The sequence below is a fragment of the Halichoeres trimaculatus genome, unplaced genomic scaffold (genome assembly GCF_033239565.1).
Source record: "Halichoeres trimaculatus isolate MK-OKI-2021-1 unplaced genomic scaffold, fHalTri1.1 fHalTri1_scaffold_1, whole genome shotgun sequence".
NCBI classification, from domain to species: domain Eukaryota; kingdom Metazoa; phylum Chordata; class Actinopteri; order Labriformes; family Labridae; genus Halichoeres; species Halichoeres trimaculatus.
This window is the reverse complement of record NW_027437179.1, coordinates 41029557-41051519: the sequence shown is the minus strand read 5'-3', so window position 1 is coordinate 41051519 and position 21963 is coordinate 41029557. Positions and strand designations below refer to the sequence as shown.

Genomic DNA, 21963 nt, shown 5'->3' with positions numbered 1-21963 from the left:
GCGTGAGCTGCCTGAAGTTTTCCGACTTACATCTTCTCCTCATATCCATGCTGGGCTCTCATCCAAAGAGCACACCGCTCTCACCCACAGTAGTTTACGAGCATGACTTTGATTGACCCCGCCTCCCCCTGCTGAAAAACATTTACTTTTACAGACGCAGGAAACAATTACAATTAAATTGAGGTCTCTGGATGTCGATCAGCTAACTTCTGAAATCATGAGGAGGAAATAAACAATTGGTATAAAGCTTTTTCGAATGAGTGTGTATGCGGTTTCTGCTTCTTCTGGAGCCAGCCCCTAGTGGACACTAGAGGAACTGCAGTTTGCACATGTTTCCACACAGTTTCCTGCTCCTCAGGGCTGTCAGCGCTGCTTTCATATTTACATTTTCCCTCCCAGCTGTGTATTTATCCCAGAAATCTTATGGAGGAGCTGGACAAGAGCTGAAGTGAGATAAGAGGAGATTAGTTTTTCTCTTTCTCCACGGGGATAAAGAAAATGGTTCCTCACATCGAGCAGACTTTCTCCTCCTCTGTTGCATACGTCAGGTAACGAATGATCGGCGTGCACAGAGGAATGTCCTGCACTCAGGTTGGACTTGATTCATCACTGCCTCGTGTGTTTCACGCCGGCGTTTCACGCTACCTGCATGTGGCTGACGCAGTCGTGCTCTTCGGGCTGACGCTTTAAATCCTTCCAGCTGTCGAGTCCGTCTCTGCATGCAGAGCGCAGCGGAGGACGGCATCTGCTTCGTAGCAGCCGTGCCTGTCCGATGCTTTCCCGTCACTGACTTATCAGTCGTTGTGATCTCTTTATCTCTCTGCTGAATCATGCACACATTTCTTGGACACTGGGAGTCACTAACCTGGAACAGACCCGTGTTCCTCGCTGAGTTATCGCAAGGAGGAATCAGGAACGCTCCCTGTCCGGGCTGAAAGGCTAATATCTTCCAGGTTTGGCTTTTGTGGTGGTGAACTCCGCCTTCTGCCGCGGCTCTCTGCAGCTGTGTCGATATCTTAATGTTTTTATTTGACTCCTGAGCTCTTTCCCATTTCTATTTGTCTTGTTTTTCTGTAACGACACCAAAGACCGCAGCCCTCAAAGCGTCTCCACAGACACATCCTGCTCATGCAGAACAGTCTGCAGAGGGAGCACAGGATTAGGAGGTATTTGTGGCTAACGTTTGCGTTTCATTCTGGGTAAAAATGATCGGTGTGGTGGCTTCAGGCTTTAGCTTCATGCAGGAAAATCTCCCCACTGAGACAAAATGCAACAGCCATAATGTAATCAGCATAAAAGTGGGTAAAAAATGAGTCTGTCAGACACGACTCAACTCCTGTGTCTTCATGTGTGAGTCTGACTGGAAGCAAACATGTGCAGGAAACATAAGTCAGTTGTGTTGTTTCTGGCGCCCCCTCTGGACAAAACTGGTAAATGGAAACCAACAAAATATTACGTTTTTTTTAGTGCTGGGCAAGTTAACACGTTATTTCCTCGTTAACTCGTCAATCTATGTTGCTCACATGCTTTTATTTTGTAAATGTCTGTTGCTGACCGCGGTGGAACCAGAAGTGAAATTGGCAGAAAAACACGATGAGTAACCAAAACAAGCATGGAGAAGAGGGGCAACGCCACGGAACTTAAAGGCGCTCGCTGCTTAGTGTATCAGTCCGCGCGCGGCACGGCGTGCCAGATGTAAACAAACGCAGGTAGTCTGCCAGGACGAAGAGACACGATGAGAACTAGAGCCTTATTTAGCGGTGATTTTGTGGGAAAGCAACGCGCTGAAAATTCTCTGAATAAAGCGTGAATGCAGACCGATATCAGATTTTTTCCTCTCAAAACAGTTTGTGTTCAAAAGGGTGATAAATTTGCATCACAAAACTGCAAACTGGAAAAAAGTCAGACTCCGTTATCGATTGGCACTACTTTCTGGTGCGTATCACTGCGGCTCACGCGTTGGCACCGTCATAACAACTTAAAAAAGTTAACGATAACATGTCTGACTACGACCCTGGTGAGGATGACATTACATTTAGCACAGAGCCATAATAACAGAGTCTTAATTTTCTCCGGTTTGCAGTTTTGTGATGCAAATTTATCACTCTTTTGAACACAATTTGTTTTGAGAGGAAAAACACTTTATTTTCGTAACCCCAGCCATGTTACCGGACTACTTTCGTCTGGACCACAACTGCACCAGATCTCGGGTCACAGGACGCTGACAGGGGTAAGACAGCACTGATGTACATAACTACAGATGAGGATGCCATACAGGTTCATGTCAAAAAAATCCGAACTCTCCCTTTTAGTCTGCAGTTTGTATAGGACAGAAAGGCAGAGTGCAAAAGAAGTGGTGTGAGGCTATTTTAGCTCAGCAAACAGCCAAGACGCTGTTTGTGACATGCAGAGCTCTGTTGCCGTCCGAGTTGTTTGAATTGATAAATATGGTCATGAATAAACAACAAAAAAATACATGTTTCTGGTACTGGCAATTTCAGTTTAGTGATACGATTAGAAGGGCACAAAAAGGCTATTTTTCTTTTTAAGCTTTACCAGACACATTACATGTATTTAAACTAAGTATTGGCAACAAATCAGTATTGGCGATACCAGTCTGATTTTTACACAGCACCAGAACAAGTAGGAAATTGGTATCGAACATCTCTAATGGCAGCGTTATTTCGCCAAAACTCAAGAGCATATGAGATTCAAATGTGTCATTCAAGAGCAAATATGAGATCCAAGCGCACGTCTGTTGAGGAGCCAAGCGCACACTAAATCTAGCATCCGCATGAGCAGCTTACGAATGCTCACCCGCAGAGGCTCTTTGCAAAGCTTTCTCCTGCAGACTTTCTATTTGGCAATCAATGTCCTCATCTCAAATAATTGGCTATGGTCTTTCGGCCGGAGGAAGTAAACGAGAAAGGACAGTGAAATGTTAAATTCTCCTTGAAGATTCAAGAAGAATGGCAAAAACTGTTGATAGGCCTCATGCAAGTTCTTTGATTTTACTAGCTTTCTTTATGCGAAACTAACTTTACATTTGCTAAAAACTATAAAAAGAAACAATCTGACTAACAAGCTAATAATTCAGATTGTTTGTTTTATAGTTGGCAGACAGAAGGGCCTCTGCACGTGGGCATTGTGAAAGAGCAGTGAAAGAGTAAACTAGACTTAAGTGCACACAGCTCCTCAGCAGACATGTGCAAGGATCTCATATGTGCTCTTGAGTTTTGGCAGTATAATGCCATTAGTGGGTTCCTCCACAACTGATTTGAAACTTCGATGTTGTTTTTTCCTTTGCTTGAGCTGAATTTATTACCTAGTCAGAAATATAAAGTAAAAAATATGAGCAAACAGAGTTTCTGTTTCATTATTATTATTTATTATTATTGTTATTGTTGCTAGGTGCTGTCCTGTCCGTTTGGTTTTGTCTTCAGTGATATTTTTAATATTTTCTCTCCTGTGTTTGTCTGGAGATCCTACATGTAACCATGGCTGCATTGTTTACATGTGAAATTAGCTGTTAGCAGCCTGTAGCATGTCAATGCTAACTGGTGCAAGGCCGGATGTTTCCCCACAAGGAGAGGAGAAGGAGGTGAGGACGACGTGCTGGTTCTCAGGTGTGAGCTAAGAAGTGACGACATGGACCTGTCCTTCCATCCATCGTTATTGGGAACGTAAGATCTATCTCCAATAAGATGGACGAGCTAGCTGTGCTAACCCAGCAACAGAGGGAATACCAGAAGGCAGAGTAGCATCATGCTATTCACAGACATGGCTAACAGAGCTAACAGCAGACACCAAGGCCCCATTGGAAGAGCTTCACCTGCTGTGAGCAGACAGGATCCAGGAGACAGAGACTGAACAGACTGCTTAGCAAGATGACAAAACATGACTTCAAAATCAAATTATAAACTCCTCCGGCTCGATGTCGGACGTCTCTCTGACTGACTTCACCAGCAGAGCTGTGAACACAGACACCTCAGAGAGCTTTCCCCCTCTCTCTGATGATCTCATTGTTCTCTTCATTGTTCAATCTCTCACTGTGCCTCTAAATGCGCTAACAGCAGGAAGAAAAGGAAAAAGTAGGTCTTGAGTTGGCCCTTTTTTCCTGATTGAGTAATAAAACAGCTCCTTACTGAAAGCCACGGTGATTATCTGTGTTTTAGGGCTTTGAATTAACATTCACAACACTTTAGTTTAATTTTACAGGCTCAGACCAGTTGGCGTTGAGGCGCCCTGTGGCGTTTGCACGCTCCCCTGATTGGAAAACAAGCCTTGAGGTTTTTTTATCGTTGTTGTTTTCGTTCCAGGATTGGCCATTGAGCTCAATTTTCCTCGCATATTTACACCGTAAATTCTACTTCTCACTTCATTATATTTTACTGTTTCACTTTAATTCGGACCAAGGGAGCAGCGCGGCTTTAAGAGCGATGATTAGTGTGTACTGTGTGAGTTTTATATACGTGTGTGTGTGTGTGTGTGTGTGATGAAAATAACAGAACCAGAGGTGGACCAGAGACCTGTATTGTCTGAAGGTGGTATAATGTTGCTTACAAGAAGAAAAACTTACAGTCTGCTCATTATCAACCAGGCCAGATGTGTATTCTTGATGTTTCTTGCCTGGTCTTTTGTTTAGCCATGTTTGGCTGAATGAATCAACATATTCACAACGTTAAAAACAGTTTCTTAGTTTTTGCAAATCTTTTCAAAATAAAAAATGGAGACATGTTATGTACATATGTATTCACAGCTTTTGCCAAAAAGCTCCAAAGCTTCAGGTTCATCCTGTTTCCTCTGATCCTCCTTGAGATGTTCCTACCTGCTTGATTCTGAAATGGTCAATGCGTCTGGATATCTCTGGACATAAAATGAAAACAAGTAAAAATCGCACATCACCTGACCTCGATGTGCTATTTTGTCATAAGTTATTGACTGAAGAGGGCCATCTAGTGTCTCAGAGAAGTTACAGCAATGCTTTGAGCCGTGAGCATGTGCATAATTTTTCTTTCTCTACCTTTCTCTAAATTCACTTATGTGTTACCATCAAGAAGAATGCAAAAGAATTAAGTCATTTTCGCACTTAGGCCCCCTCACGCAGTCCCATTCACGAGTAAAATTTCCACATGGCGCACACTCGAAAATTTCTAACCTGCAGGACAGACATGCTCTGACAAGATGGCGGGAGAACAGGATCTCCTAGTGGTGGAAGTGCAGAAATACAGGCACCTGTATGACTCTTCACACAGAGATCGCCGTGACAACTGAGTGATAAAGAATTCATGGCGTGAAACTGCGTCCACTCTGAGCAAAGGAGAAATCATTTTAAAACACCTGGAAAAATAACTTATATTGTGTAGGCAAACTTCTTCGACTTTTATTTGGTACTCTGGTAGACGTTTGTTTGTGATACACCGCCCCCTGCAGATTGGGAATGGACACCAACAGACACTGCACAGTGTGTTAAAGCACAGATCCTCGCATTTAGACAGGCCTCTGTAAAAGACAATAAAAAAGGTGTTATTGTATGTATGTATTTATTTATTTATTCATTTATTTATTTACTTATTTATTGTGCAACAATACAAGACAGAAACGTAGGAAGATGAAAGGGTTGTGAAGTGGTGATGGCAGCGATAGTTGTAGCACTGATGTAAACATGATGGCCAAAGATTACTTAAGAAAAAGAAACAAAAAAGACAAAAAAAATAAGAGAAAAATCAATAAAAACAGTCGTGACAAAATTTTTGTAATGCTACTGGTAATCATAATATCCATAGTAGGGATGAATACCTTTTAAACTTGGAATTAAATGGAACCGAAGCCTGGTACTTTGCGTTATGTATCAGTTCTCTACGGAACCAATTTTTGGTATTTTTTTGTGTTCACTTAGTAATTAATTTTAATTTGTAAAAAATTAAAATCTCAAAGTTCGTCAACTAATATATTTAATAATCCATTTTAATATATTACGACTTGAATCAGTCCTTGGTAAAACAGACAGAATTAGTCGGTATCTAAAAAAGTACCTGATTTAGTACCAAGCCCTGTTTGATACTGATATAGATAATTACATTACTGTTGTTAACAGTAGCAATATTAAAAAGAAAAAAGATATAACAATAATGATAGCTAAAGTAAAAATGATATAATACTACTACTACTATGAATATATTTTTTTAAATACTTAATAATTGTTATTATTATTATAATAATAATTATTATTATTATCTTTATTTTTTTTATTATTATGATTAATTACACAATAATATAATATATATATGATAAATAATAATTATTAAATCTTATAAGTAACAAATAGAGATAATTTTTTTATGTTTTATTAATATTTAATTTATTACATATAAATTATTATTATTATTATTATGTTAATTATTATTATTTATTATTTTAATTGGTGTAAATGACTCTTATTGCTCTCGATTTGATTGTTGTTACTAATAATAGTGAAAATAATAATAATAATTATTATTATTATTATTATTATTATTAATAATAATAATAATAATAATAATAATAATAATAATAATAATAATAATATCCAAATGGTTTTGAGTCACAAATGTAGATAGTTTTTCTAATTTCTTTATTATTATTATTTAATTTATTATTTATTAATTACTGTTATATCTATTCATATTGTTTATTATTTTGATTGGTGTTATTACTCTTTTTGCTCTTAATGTGATTGTGGATGTTTATTTAATTCTGTTATTTGTACATTGGCTTTTACAACATGTAAAAAAAAATAGACCTTATGAAGTTTATTTTGAATTTGTTATTTATAATGTTACACTATCAAAGAATTAGAGAAAATGCAGAAAAAAAAACACACAACATAACTTTGGAGGCAACTCTTATATTGTAATGTCTTACTTCTTATCCTGATGTCAATATTTATTTTGTTCTTATTAACAGAGTTGTTTTCTTCAGAGAATCCTAACTTCCTGATGTTGATGTGAAGGTGTGATTGATCGCTGAAGTAGACTGTGATGGTTGTAACGATCCTCTCTTTCTGTCTCAGGTGGAGTGAACCACAGAGGGAGGAGGAGAGAAGGAGAGAAGGAGAGCCCCAGGAACAGAGAGGAAACTGGATAACAGCACACAGAGACCATCAAACAGCAGGGAGCCAGGCACACACTCACACTCATAAAACACACACACACACACACACAGAGCAGAGAGACAAAACTTGACACTTGGTCAGAGCCACAGAAAGATACTTAAACAGCAGGAGGGACTGCCAGACACACCATAAACTGATGAGTTACACCAAAGCCGGAGCGATGGATCCCAGTCAGCGCTGCGTCGGAGCCACAGAGACAGTAAAACAGCAGGCTGCCGCCCAGATGTAGCTAAACACCAGGGTCCTCACACACACACACTCAGAAACACACACACTCAAAAACACACACCATGGAGCTCCGCGGTGGACGGCTGCCACGTTTGGGGAGAAGCCGAGCTCATCAGGACGTCATCTGCTGCTGGAAACAACCGGAGAGGAGACGGCGCAGTGAGGCGGGTTGGGAGGAAATACGGTCAGAGGACGGCGTGGGACATCAGACCAAGTCACGCTGTTCTGTTTTTACAGGAAGAGGACTTTAAAACGAGGGTGTCTGTCAGCTGGCAGCTCTGAATCTGATCCCAACACGTCCAGATTTCATCGATCAGTCCTCAAGCAAACGTCTCAGACTCAGAGAAAGATGTGGTTTGGTCCAACCAGACGGTCCAACTCTCACCACACTCACTTTATTCCTCATTTTATCTCCTCTTCTCCCTTCGTCTTCAAACATACTCACCGTCTGTCCCTCATTTTTACCCTTTGTTTGTGTTTTTACTGAAGCAAATCTGTCAAATACGTCACAACTGAGTTATAGCCAATGTGTGACCATTTTACAAACCTCATCACCTCGTATTTGACCTTTTCCTCAAACTCCTGGTGACTTTATCTCATCTTGTCCTGTGGGCTTCTTTCATGGTCATACAGCCAAGGTGAGTGTAAAAGTTAAAATGGTCAAATGAAAGATAAAAGACAGAAAAACAGTTACAGAGACAGAAGAGGATTAAAGCCACTGGGAAAAAAAATTGTCATAATTTATTCTGACTTTAATCTCATAAAACAATAGCTATAAAGAAAAAAAAATCCTTTTTTTCCAGTGGCCTTTATCCTCTTTCATAAACAGAAAATACCTCCCTATCAACAATATATTCTTAGAGGAAGATAAGAAGAAGGAAGCGACTGCTTTAAGGTGTGTGGCACACACTATTATGTAATCATTTTCTCATTTAGTTATTTAATAACGCCACATTTTGTTTTAAAATTCTGAAACATAACATGTTATCAACTTTGCTGCATTATGTAATGAGTTCTTCCATATTGCTTCAGTTATTACAAAATGCAGGTGTTTCACTTAAAAAAAAAAAAAGTAAAAATTGGTGCATTGAGTTAAAAAAGAAAAAGAAATATGGACGTCTAAATCAGACAAAAAAAAAAAAAAAAACACACAATACCATTAGAACAACGGGCTTCATTCACAAAAAGTGTGTACGCAGAAATTTGTGGCTAAATCCTGCGTACGAACGTTTGACACACAAATCTGTGATTCATTAGTATTTTCCAACTTTCCAACACAGAAACTTTTAACTAAATGCCTGACATTTTTTAACGACATTCAGTAAAAGAAAAAGATGCAGAAATAAAAGCTGTGGCGTTGCACCCTCTTCGACCAGCAACAACAACACTACGTGAAATCAGACTCGAAGCTTTTCCACTGCATCGTCTCCTCCTACACCTCCTGCCAGCTGATGGATCTGCAGTCGTCGGGTTGGGACTTGTTTTCAAGATAACTTTCATTTTTCATTCATCCTGTCCTTTTTAGCTCTTGCTGCATATGATTCACAGTCTCATTCGGAGTGACAGCCTATTTCTTTAGAGTCCTTATGTGCCAAGTGTGCCAAATTCAGTACAACACGCTTTTTGTGGCATTCCCTTTGACTAAAACAAGAGCAGATCACCAAACTACCAAACATAGACTGTATATAGAGTGGACAGCGTGGCTCCACCATTTACCCAGGGTTCCTGCGGATCCTTGAAAAGTCTTAAAAGGCATTGAATTCATAATTCTAAAAATAAGGCCTGAATTTGCATTAAAAAGTCTTAAATCCGAATTTCAAAAGTCTTAAAAATTTGAACACATTGGTAAGATTTATGACAGTTTGAAGTAAAAAAAATATACTAAGTAACATCTATTTTTCTAAATAATTTCCTGAATTTCTCTTGTGGTAAAATCGTGTAATCACAATAGCGGAAATAAGAAAACAGTGATGTGGTTGCACAAGGAACTTTTAAAGCAGATGCATGTCTTGGTTCTACTTAGGGTGCCTGGAGAGAGAAAAAAATCAGGACAAATTGGCAAAAAAAATCCAAAAGTGGCTTAGGAAAATTGATTATGGCAGCAAAATTGAGAATTAAATTTGAAATTAAATTAAAAAAAAACTGTAAAAATTCCAAAAATGGTTGTGACAGTGGCCAAAAGAGATGAATGGGGGCAAAATAGGCATAAAGTTGTAAAAATTGGGTTAAAAAAAGGTAAAAAGTGATGTTTTATGTAAAATAAACATTGGGTTAAAATTGCCTCTAACCCAAGTAATTCATGTGGTGTTTTTGTTTGTTAGTTTTGTTTGTTTCAATTGTGGTTCGTTGTGGACTTGTTTTTAAATTTGATTTCCAACATCATTAAAAAAGTCTTAAAAAGTCTTTAATTTAACTTGCCTTAAACTGTAGGAACCCTGTTACCATCGTACGGTTTTAAAGCCAAAATTCTCCCGTCACAGGAGCAGCTATTGAAGTAGTTGTGCAGCCAGAGTCTGCAAAAATAATAAAAATGTTTTGTTTTTTTTCTTTCGTGAGTCTAATCACTTCTTGACTCTACCTCCAAACATATTTTACAATCCCTGAAAAAAATACATAAGAAAGGCAGCTGTTAATCATTGTTAAAACAACTAACAACTAACTAATGAAAACGAAACTTTTCAGAAAAAAGAGGACCTGAACACAAGACAGCCAAATGATATCTTCAAATCACCACAACAATCAGACGTGAGAATCATTTCTACCAGGTGTATTAATTTTTTAAAGTTTGACCGCAGCCCATCTGGAATGACTGGGGAGATGGATTTTTTAACCTATACTGCAGCCAGCCACCAGGGGGAGCAGTTTTTGTGGTGACCTTGGTTTTGGTACCCTTCTGTTGGGGTGCCAGACTTATTGTCCCAATAAGGTGGAGGTAAAAACACTGTAGTCTGTTAATTGGTGGAAAGAATCGTCACTTCCTGTGTGACAGAAGTAATAAAGAACGACACATAACCCCACCATATTTAAAACTCCAGTCGACTTTTTGAAGAGCTTCTTCTTTGATTGAAAAATGGCATCATCAAAAGCGTTCTTTGTTTACTGTGTCATGTTTTTCTTCTTCGTTGGATTTATTAGCGGGTACATTGTGTCTTGCTGCTATGGCGTCACGCTTTTACGTGATGTGGTTATCAGAATCCAGCTTACACGCCGCCTACCAAGAAGTCACGGCTGTGGAAACACAAACAGGATCAGGATTTACTGATCCAACCCGTACCAAACTGTACTGATCCAAACCGGACCACTTAGTGGAAACAGGGCCAGACCTGGAGCTACACATCTGCATAGAAATTGGACGTTTCTGAATAAAGTTGAAATCTTTGCGCGGGGGCACCTGTCTCTCAAAAACAGACAGCTCAACTTCTAATCTGTGTTTTCTGACACTTTGCAGACTGTAAATCATATAACAGAGGCCTTTACCCGCTCTCATCTTGGCTGTGAGGTTAAATGAGGTTTGAAAAGGTCAAAATCCTCACGTTTGTCTCTTTACTCCACAGTTTTCTTCAGTTTTTCATCCCTCCTGGTCACTTCTGTCTTTCTCCTGCTCTCTCTATCAGTCTCCTGTTCCTCTTCCCTCGTCTCTCCTGTTACAGTTGAAGAAGAAACACTCGAGTTTACCAATTTCAAGCTTTGTTAAACTTAAATTCAGCTACTTTGAGTTAAAAAGCAGTAACAGAGTTTGTAAACAGCTGTTTGAGGGTTATCCTGACATCATCACCATCATGTTCCTGGTTTGTTTCAGATGTTTCAGTGTCAGCGTTACATTATCTGGTTCGTACATTCTGCATCCTTGTATATACGTGTTTTATTCCCATAACTTCCGTTCCTGCGGGTTCATCACCTGTCTGTGAAGGTGAGCTCCACTGTGCTGCGTTCAGGAGATGAAACAGATTGTGTCTGATGATTAAATTGGGTTTGAAAATCTGGAGTCTTGTTTTCTTTCAGAGGAAACTCTCATTGCTCTATCTTCTCTGTTTTTATTGTCCAATGTGTGTGTTTGCTGTGTGGTGACTGCGAAGCGATGTGAGGGCTCCATAGATGCTGAGAAGTACTGAACGATTCAGTGAACGAATCTTTAAAGGAATCATTTTTTCTGAACTGATGCTAATGATTCAGTAGACTAAAAAAGCTGTTTTTTTTCCTCTCAAGCTTCTCCTCACATAGTCTAGATTTTTAAAATAACCTCCATATAAATCTAAAACATAAACATCTCTATTGAGACTGAGCTTATAAATTGGAATAATCACAAATGGATTTGGTTGCAAAGAGTATGAACATTTGTTTTTCTTTTTTCCCATTCTCTTTCTTAAATGAAACTTTTTCAGTTTGTAAGACAAGTTAATGCATTTGTCACAGGAAAATAATACTCTAAAAAATGATGGTAAAAATTTAAAAAGAATCAGAATTAGAGCTGCCTTTATTGATCAAGTATCTTCAAGAATACAAGGAATCTGACTCCAGTTTAAACTGCACTCTGTACAATTATTGCTGAATTAACCCTGAAAATTACAGAAATAGAAAAATGGAGCTGTTTTAAAGGGGCTGAGAGGAGTCTCTAGGTTATATTTTTTAAAAAAAGTTTCTCTTCTAGATATCTGCCTGATCACACCCCACACTCTAAAATGAGATTATTAGCACCAATATTACAGATTACTGGTAATTTCAAAAGCCTACTTTCTAGCTTCAGGACAGGATTAATTTGCAGCACGTCCAGGTCTCTATGACAACACCACACCGGCTGATGAAGTTTAGTAGAGAGAAGAGAGATCTGTGTTTTTCTCTGCTGAAAACGATTTCTGTGATTAATTTTGTAGTGATGGTGGACACTGGAGCCTAACTGTCAGACAGAAAAAGGACAGAGGAGCAGAAGACAGAGAAACAGGAGAGATAGAGTACGAGCTAAAGGCTAAAACACGAGCTTAACTGTTTGTGCTAATGTTGACTCCAACCCACAGTCAGCAGTTATTCTGCAGTGGTCTGTTCAAACTTGAGAGTCTATCAATAAAATGAAGAGTGAGGTTACGTTAGCTCTGATTGGTGGATGACTGGCAGGACATAACCAGGATTCACTAATGTTACACATTACAGACATGTCTTAGAGCACTGAGCTGTCAGCTGTGCTGAATATAAACAGCTACTAAACTACTTATAAACTGACAGTGTTAGCTTGTTGTCACGTTAGCCTACAGATATGTCAGAGCACCGGGCTGCCGATAGCACTACATATAGCCGGCTACTACAACGTTTCAAACCGTAAGGCTACGTAACTGTACAGATAAATACCTTACCTCAGTGCGTTGTATCCAGTAAAAAGTTGACTTGAACAAAGTAAATTTGTTTTGATCTGATCTCCATTTAATTCCAAAACAAATGCACGCCAATTAAAACAGATCCCCCTCACAGCATCGTTAAGTAGTAAAACGTTTAATGATAATAACAATGTAAAAAAGATTACAAAAAGAGTATATAGGATAATAAAAATATATACACAATGAAGTTAAAATAGTCTACTATGTAAGACATTAAAGAAATGTACAATTTGCAATATAGAAATGAAAAATAAATGAGCAAAGAAAAAACAGACAGGCTGTAGTTGTGCATGACGTATATGAATAATTGTTTTAAGGCAGGTTAGTACGAGAAAGGGCAGTACCGCTAATAGTATACATCAATCAGTCTTTATTTGTATATTGCCAAATCATAACAAACATTGTTCAGACACTTTCCAAAAAATATTAACAGGTCTGGACCCGTGATTTTTTTAAAACAAATTTAGCAGAAACCCAACATCAAGGCCAGATCAAGTCCAGTCTCATATTAACCCACCATGAGTACAGACTTCTGCAGCATTTAGCAAGTTACAATGGCAAGGAACAACTTTCCTTTGACAGGCAGAAACCTCAGACAGGACCAGACTCACGTTTGACAGACAGGAGAAGAGAAATATATATTCAAAGTATCAGTTTTTTTTACGTTCATCTTGTGAAAGTTGACCAATCCGTGCACAACAAAACAAAAAAAGCATCTGACAGCATTTAACTTTCTGTGCCAGTCGTTTTTCTTGCAGGTTTTACATCATGGCGTATGTCGCCTCAAATCGTGCTCACCTTCATGTGCAATGGAGCAATAACTGATCAAGTTTCCGTCTCTTTTTTTTCTCCAAGGAATTTCATGTTTTTCCCAAAAAAAATCTGCATCCTGGTGTCTGAGACTTGTGCCTTTGATTTTTATGTCAGTGAGGGAAGGTAAGGAGGAGGCAGGCGACAGGTTGATGGACTTTTGGCCCCCATGTGTACGCTGATCTTTATGGTGATGGTGATGACTCTCCTTCAGCTGTTGGATGAAGTTATGTATTCAGAAAGGAGACTGCTGCACTTCGCTTGTTTCCTTTGGGTCACCTGTGCTGGTCCCAAGCACAGATAAAGGAGGAGGATTAATATGACATAAAAAAAAAACATTAAAAAAGATTCAAATTAATCCACCTGTTCCTCTTCCTGCTGCAGGAATCTGTTTGTAAAGGATACATTTTTATCTCCGCACATCAAAAACCTGTGAACACTGAGGCAGTTGGATTTTCAGACTCACTGGCGCCCCCTTTTGAGGCCCTGCCCATGCAAACTGAAGCCAACCTGGACCAGATCTCCACATTTCATGTCTCAGGGCGAAGACCAACCCGGATCTTTAACAACCTGAGGTGTGAGATCTGCTCAGCGCTGACGGCGTGTGATACACTGAGCAGGCATTGAGGGGCGTGTCAGGCAGAAAGCAGCTGAGTTGTGTTTTATGAGCGTCAGGATCACACTGAGAGCCAGAAAAGCCATTAGCTCACTCTTTCTGAGGGTTTTAACACTTGTTGAAATTAAATCTCCCAAACGGAGCTGGTGGAGTTTGGATGTTTGATAAAACACAGGATCCTGTCGCTCATAAAGGCTCTGGAGCATTTATAATGGGTTATAACTAAAGGGCAGACTGCTGCTGTGCAAGAGAGGCCTTAAAACCTGAACATTACTCGTCTTTATTCTCACAGAAACCACCGTATGAGGAGCTAAATCTTTGAGAAGTCTGTCAGCGCTGCTCCAGGTTGACTCTGAGCTTCATGACCTCGACACCTTTTCACATTTAACATCCGATTCACAGAGGTTAGCATTTTGACCCCGCTCTGAAACATCAGCACATCATCAGTGTTAAAATCACCAGATCAGAAGAGCTGCATCTGAAACTGCTGCAAAATTTAAAAAAAAGAGACAGAAAACCAACCCGTGAACGCCACCAGAGTTTGAGACTGAAAAATATTCAAACCCGCTGAGTTTCAAGAGAATCAGTGAGACCTGAATGACAGCCAGGTGGTCTCTCAGCGCCCCTGCAGCTTCGCAAGACTCGCGTGAGGCCCAGGGACACGTCGGTTTCAGTTAACCAGGGTTTCATTTAACCCATCTGCTTCTACTCTGAACCTGACGCCCCTTAAAGGATCACAACCTGTGTGAGCTGAAGTTCAACAGTTTCAGAATAAAGTTCACAACGTTCAGGTCCATAAATAATGATTATGGTGAATTAAGTACGATAACACAGGAAAAAAGTATTGAACACGCTAACTGAGACTCATCTAATACTTAGTGGAGAAGCCTTTGTTTGCAATGACAGCTTCCAGAAGCTTCTTGTATGTTTGAACTAATGGCCCACACTGCTCAGGTGTGATTTTGGCCCATTCCTCTGCACAGATTGTCTTTAAATCTGGAATATTCTTTGGTGCCCTCTGGTGAACCCTTTTCTTTACTTCTTTCCACAAATGTTCAGTTGGATTGAAGTCAGGTGATTGACTAGGCCATTCTCACAGATTGATTTTCTTTTTTGAAACCATTTGAGAGTCAGCTTTGCCATGTGCTTTGGATCATTGTCCTGCTGGAAGGTCCAGCCACGTCTCATCTTCATCATCCTGGTGGATGGCAGCAGATTCAGATCAAGAATTTCCCCATACATGGCTCCATTCATTGCTCCGTCAGTTATATGAAGTTTGCCAACACCATGAGATGAGAAACAACCCCATGCCATGATGCTTCCACCTCCAAACTTCACTGTTGGTGTAGTGTTTTTTGGCTGATGTGCAGAGCCATTTCTCCTCCAAACATGGTCTGTAGTATGACAGCCCAAAAGTTCAGTTTTGGTCTCATCTGACCAGACAACATTCTCCCAGTATTCTACAGGCTTGTCAAGATGCTGTTTAGCAAACTTTAAACCAGCTTCAACATGCCTTTTCTTGAGGGATGGAGTCTTGTGGGCTGAGAGTCCATAGAGGCCATGGTGGTGGAGTGCATTGCCTATTGTTTTCTCTGTAACAATTGTACCTGCTGCCTCCAAGTCTTTCTGGAGCACTTTCAGGGTGGTCCTTGGCTCGTTGAGTACTCTTCTGACTATCTTTCTGACTCCCTGGTCAGAAATCTTCAAGGAGCTCCTGTGCGTGGCCTGTTGATGGTAAGGTGGTGCTTCTTCCACTTGTGAATAATGGCCCCAACGGTGCTGACTGGAATATTCAGGTGCTTTGATATAAGTCTGTAACCAGTTCCATTCTGATGCTGAGCAACAATCAGGTTGTGAATGTCTTCAGAGAGCTCTTTGCCTTTACCCATCATGAGGTGTGTGGTATTTAACTGCTTGGTGAAAAAAAACACCTTTTTTATAGGAGCATCAATTTGCTCTAGCCCAGCTGATGTTGGTTTGCACTAATTGGAAGTTTAAGTAATAATTACTGACAGATTTCAGGTGGTATGGTGCATTTCCTGTCCATGGTGTGTTCAATCCTTTTTTCCTGTGTTATCGTACTTAATTCACCATAATCGTTATTTATGGACCTGAACATTGTGATTTCTTTTCATGTGTGGATTATTTGAGTTAATAGCAATGTCTGGTAGAAATTTCGTTTGCTTCGGAAATAAATGTAATGGGATAAAAGTTAATGCATTTAATACTTATTTTCCCCACTGTACATCCCAAAAGTTCTGTCATTGTTAATTTTTCTTTGTGTCTCACTAAAGCTACGTAACAGGGAGTAACAGCAACACTGCCCCCACAGTTTCTAGCGGTACTGCTCAATTTGGTGCTGTATCTGGATCCGTATGAAACGTTCATTCACATTTCTGTGAATCATTTCAAATTTGATCTAAATAACTTTGTTTTATTTACATTTTTGTTTCCTTCTTTTTGTGCACTTGTGGCTTTTGCACCTCTGGGGCTTCCGTAGCTTCTCTTATCAGTCCCCCATAGGGTGAATCCTAAATGTTAAACCCTTCCTCCTTCCTCCCAAAGCATCAGCTGTTCTCAGACGAGAGAGGAGACTGATGGGAGGAGCGATGAGCGAGGAGACACAAGAGAAGAAGATTCAATAAGTCTTTCCTCTGACAGACACGCCCCCTTATCTCTGATTGGACGCTGAAGCAGCTCAGACTTCTCTGACATGTTGCACACCAACAGCTGACTGACAGATGATCCAGAGGTCAGCAGATGACCTGTCGCTTCATGTGACGATCTCATTTCACTGCACTGCCTGCCCCTTTAATCACCTTCTCACACCTGAGCGCTAACAGCAGTGAAAGCTAATAGCCTCGAATGCTAACAGTGCCCAGGTGTGCTGCAGGTGGGAAACACTGAGCCGCACTCTGACATGATCTGAAACAGCTCGACTTCTTTTCCTTTTATGATGGATTGATCAGAAGACACCAGAAACTGGTTACAGAACAGCAGATTTTAAAGAGAGCAGCAAGCGGTCAATCCACATGGAGAGCTCTGGTTCTTGTTATTTTTTTGAAGAAAACCCTCATGTAAGTTTATCTTAATAAATCTGAAGGAAGAATTTACAACAGGAGGAGAAAAGACGGCCATAAAGAGTTCATATTCCACTCGCTCTGTTCCAGGTCAGGGGAACATTCTGCAGAAAGAAACCACTCGTTATCTCTGTTTTTATAGGAAATATAAAGAGCTGCAGGGCACTGCATGCACACACAGATGTGTATAATTGTGCACATGTATGTCATCCTGCAAACTGCATCATTAAAGAGGAAACTCAGCCCTCGGGCCTGGCTTCAGGATCCCTCCTCTCAGCTATACTTAAACCATAAAGGCATTTGTAGAAGTGATAATAGTGTTTCCGGAGTTTTCTTTCATTGTTTGCAGCAGTAATGCTTTTGAACTTGACAACATCTGCTGCCCACTCCGCCTCTCTAACTGTTTGCACCTGCCGCTCCTCTCAGTGAGCGTGTGACTCACTCCACCTTCCATGACAGCTTGCTCTGCTTCTAGCTAAATATGACAAAGATGTCACAGTCATGGTCTGACTACTGCAAGATGTGTTGTACATTTTGTGCAAATTCATGCTTTCATGCACCACAATCAGCGCAGTACAGGGCAGAGCAGATCAGGGTGGATCAAAAGAGGCTTATCTGATGGTGGGAGCGCTCAGACCGAAGCGGCACAGCTTGAAACAATGAACTCTAGGTGAAACAATTAGCTCCTTCTGTATCTCTAGTCCTGAACATTTATATCTCAAATGAGAATCTGACAGGAAATTTGTTTCGTATGCTTTGTTGAATCCTGCAGGTTGTCTTTGGAAATAATCCAACATAAACAAAGCGTCTGTGCAGATATGATGGAAATTAGCTTAAAGAGCAGGACTGGGAAGGATTAACATCTAACGCACATGGAGACAATGAAACACTTTCCAGAACCCGCTGGTGTGAAGGTAAAAAATATATATACATACATGGTGTTCTTCAGGAGCTTTCAGGATTGAGATTTTTTGGCACAATGAGAGGTAAACAAAACCCAGACTTTTTATGTTGGGTATGCGCAAAACGCCTGAAAGACTGGAAATATCTAAATGAGCCCTGTTAGCAAATCAACCAGACAAAAAAAACGTCATATTTGTCTGGTATTTCCATCAATAAAAGACACAAACATTTACGAAACTGTGAAAAAGAAACAGGAGTACCCAATTTGACACCAAGCAACTCCCATCCATCACAAAATAGAAGCTGTGCTCCTGATTTTTTACAAGTTGAAACCATTTGATACTTAAATGTGAGTTATAGAATAATTAACCCACTGGTTCTCAATATTTTTTCAGTAACCCCCTATAATATTTTTTTTTTTTCCCCACCAAGTACTCCCTAACAGGTGCAAAGCAGGTTTTGGTTGGAAAAAAAAAGACAAAAACAAAACAAAAAAACATTTTAAAAATATAGCTGCGAGCAGCAATGACGGGCCCTTGCCCCGCGGAAAATGGTCCGTATTGGGGCAATTTCCAAGCAGCCTAAGTGCAGCAAAATGTGCCTCAGCCAAAAGCTCTGTGTATGGATGAGGTTGTCGCCCCGCCAGCAGGCATACATGGTACATTGAAATCATAGTTGATTAGTTGATAGTGTCCAAAAGGGGGAGCTGCATTATTACTGTAATTCATGTAAACAGCAGTCAGGAGTGGGAGTGAGTTCATGTGTGTAAAATCGGGAGCAAATGTTAAAATGAAAGTAATAATATTATCATGCATTTCCAGTGGGTGGCGCTATTGCAGTAGCAGAGATTTGAGGTTATAGAGGAGTTGGGGGATGGACTTTCATGGTGTGTGTGAAGTTTGAAGGAAATCAGACCTTAAATGACTGAGTTAGTTCTACTTCCTGCTGTGTTTTGACATTAGCGAGGTGAAGCTGGTGGCATAGACACACCCTTGACCTTGAGGACATGAGCTGATGTGTAATGCTTTATGAAGGATGACAGACATTTGCAAGTTAAATGAAAAAGAAAATGCACAAAAATGAAGAGGCTATAAATGACAGAGGAAAAGGCATGACTTCCTGTTAACAGTAAGGGGCGCTGTACTGTTAGATGAAAATAAGTATATGGATGTGTTGGGGATGGGACAGGTAACATGTGTGTGCATTTTAGGCCTGATCCTACATTGTACAAGAGAGCTATTAAGATTTTTATCAAGCGGCAAAATGGTGAAGTTTGGCGGCCATTTGTGGCCACGCCATACATGATGATAAGAATTGTATTGTAACTTTTCATGTTCAATGTGTGTAGTTTCCACAAGCCAAGTTTGGAGTTCATCTGAGTGAAAAGCTGTGAGTACTTCATTGAAATACATAGCCTATAAACGTAATTTTGGCAATTTCAGGCCATTGCCATCAGGAGGCATTGTGCTTTCGGGGGGGGGGGGGGATAGTGACATGGCTGCGTCCGGGGCTAAACACTCAACATCTGTGTTGATTTTGGTGCAGATTGGACAAAGTTGAAAAATGCCGAACTTTGAGCCCGTGTCCTAGCAAAACGGAAAAATATTCTACAAATTGAATGATAAGTTTTAATCTTCAATGTGTGTAGTATACACATGCCAAGTTAGGGGTTGGTGTGACAAAAGCCCTAGGACTAGTTCGTTCAAATGCGTAGGCTACAAATCGTCAAAATCCCAAGTTTACGTGCTAATAGCGAAGTTCGTGTTGAGAATTCACGATAGTCATAAGAGACTTTTTTGTTTATGTGGGCATGCTTGTTTTACCCACCAAATTTCAAGGCTGTAGCTCAAAGCAGACCAAGGGGCTGCAGTTTTAAGCCCCTAGGGGGCATGAGGGGGGATGAATTTTTGCAGAGACAGTGGAATCATAAATTATTCGCCGAGTTTGAATTTTGTGGCTAGGTCATTTTGCCTTTTTTTTTCAAGCCAAAGGCACGCAAAGTGGCATTATTTCGGCCGAAACAAAGAAGAAGAAATAATCCTAACGGTTACAAGAGGGCTCGGGGGCTCGGGCCCTAAAAACGCTTTACTTTTAGTGTCGATTGGATAAAGTAATCAATTTATGAACTTAAACTTAAATCAGATTCAAAAATTGATAGAATAAATGGTCTTAGAGGAAATATGCTTGGTTGCTACTGAATCTTGTATGCTCCCTGCTGTACCCCCATCTGAGAACCACTGAATTTGTCAGGAACCTGGTAAAAGAACCCAAAAGCATGACACAGTTGAGTTTAGGAAACAAGTCCAGTCTTTGTAGCAACAAGCAGGCAGAGGTATCCACAAGGAGCCAGCAGAAGATAAGGTCAGCCAGAAAATGTCCAAAAAAACAGGCAGTCCAAAAAAAAAAGCAGAGGTATCCAACACTAGGCAGATGGAATAAAACAAAAACAGGCTGGGGTCAAAAAACACTGAGTCACTCGAGGAACAAAAGTTTCACTAGGGATGAAGACAATCTGGCACAGAACACAAAGAGACAGGGGTTTAAATACACAGGGTGGTGATTGCTAACAAGCCACAGGTGGTGCTCAAGGGGGAGGGGCTGAAGCAATCAAGCAGGTGTGAGAAAGAGCAGACAGGACTGAAGTGACCTGGAAAGGTGAGAAAAGGTAAAACAAATACAGAAGAAAATCAAAACAATCAATGATTCCCAGATCATGAGCTGGGCCTGACAGAATCAACCAATGCAAAGCTGTTAAAAGTGGCATCTCGTATGCCATTGATCATTGGGCAATCCCTTGGAATCATACCAATCCCTTAGAGACTCATGTGATTGGCTCAGCAATTTGAGGCTATCACCCAGCAGCTTATGGCAACCACCAAGTGACTTGTGGCAATCCCTTGGTCAGTTAATGTCAGTAATCTTCGCCTACATCCTATGCAGTTTGGCTTCAGACCCAATCACTCTACTGAAACAGCTACATTACATCTGATGGAGCAGATCAAAGGTCGACTCGACAAAGGAGGGGTGGTTGGGGCTGTGTTTTTAGATTTGCGCAAAGCATTCGATACAGTAAATCACAATGTACTTGTCACAAAACTCTCTAGATTTAAATTTTCATCAGAGGCTCTGGCCTGGATGTCTTCATATTTATCTGACAGGACCCAGTGTGTTAACATCTGTGGAGTACTATCTGATGATATGAAATGTACAATGGGTGTTCCCCAAGGTTCTGTGCTGGGCCCTTTATTGTTTAGTCTTTACATCAACGATCTCCCACAGCAGTGTCATGGGATCGAAGTACAAATGTATGCTGATGACACTGTTTTGTTTACACATGCAAAAACAGCTGAGTTAGCAGCAAAGAAGCTATCAGATGCCATGGAAAGGATCACAGCATGGCTTGACCAGTCGTGTCTCAGCCTTAATGTAAACAAAACCAAAGGCATGTTCTTTTCCAAGACCAGTATGCAGCCCATCAACGCTGACATTGTCATAAAGGCTGAGAAGATTGAAATAGTTAGTGAGTTTAAAGTTTAGTTTTTATTACAATGTTATGTTTTAATTGTGACCTGCCAAGGGACTGCAGATGTAAACTAGCTCCAAGCTAACTCTGGTACAATGCATCAAATCGTGACATTTATGTCAATTATTGTACATGGTCCCTTTATAAAATAAATAAAAGTAAAAAAAAAAAAAAAAAAAGTAAAGTTAGAGCAAACACCTAGCAACTGGCACCTGTTTATAAGTGACTCATAACAATCCTTCAGTAACTTGAGTCAATCCCTTGGTAACTCGTGCAAATTGCTC

The 21963-nt window shown here is 40.1% G+C and overlaps 1 protein-coding gene across 2 annotated transcripts in view; it reads left to right on the top strand.

Moving 5' to 3' along the window:
• raly (RALY heterogeneous nuclear ribonucleoprotein) overlaps positions 1–8234 on the top strand; it is a 194346-nt gene extending 186112 nt beyond the window's left edge. For both annotated transcript variants that reach the window (XM_074678612.1, XM_074678601.1), the window contains exon 9: positions 7052–8234. The gene's annotated coding sequence lies outside the window, so the exon portion shown is untranslated. The remainder of the gene's footprint in view (positions 1–7051) is intronic.
• The last annotated feature ends 13729 nt before the right edge of the window (positions 8235–21963 follow it).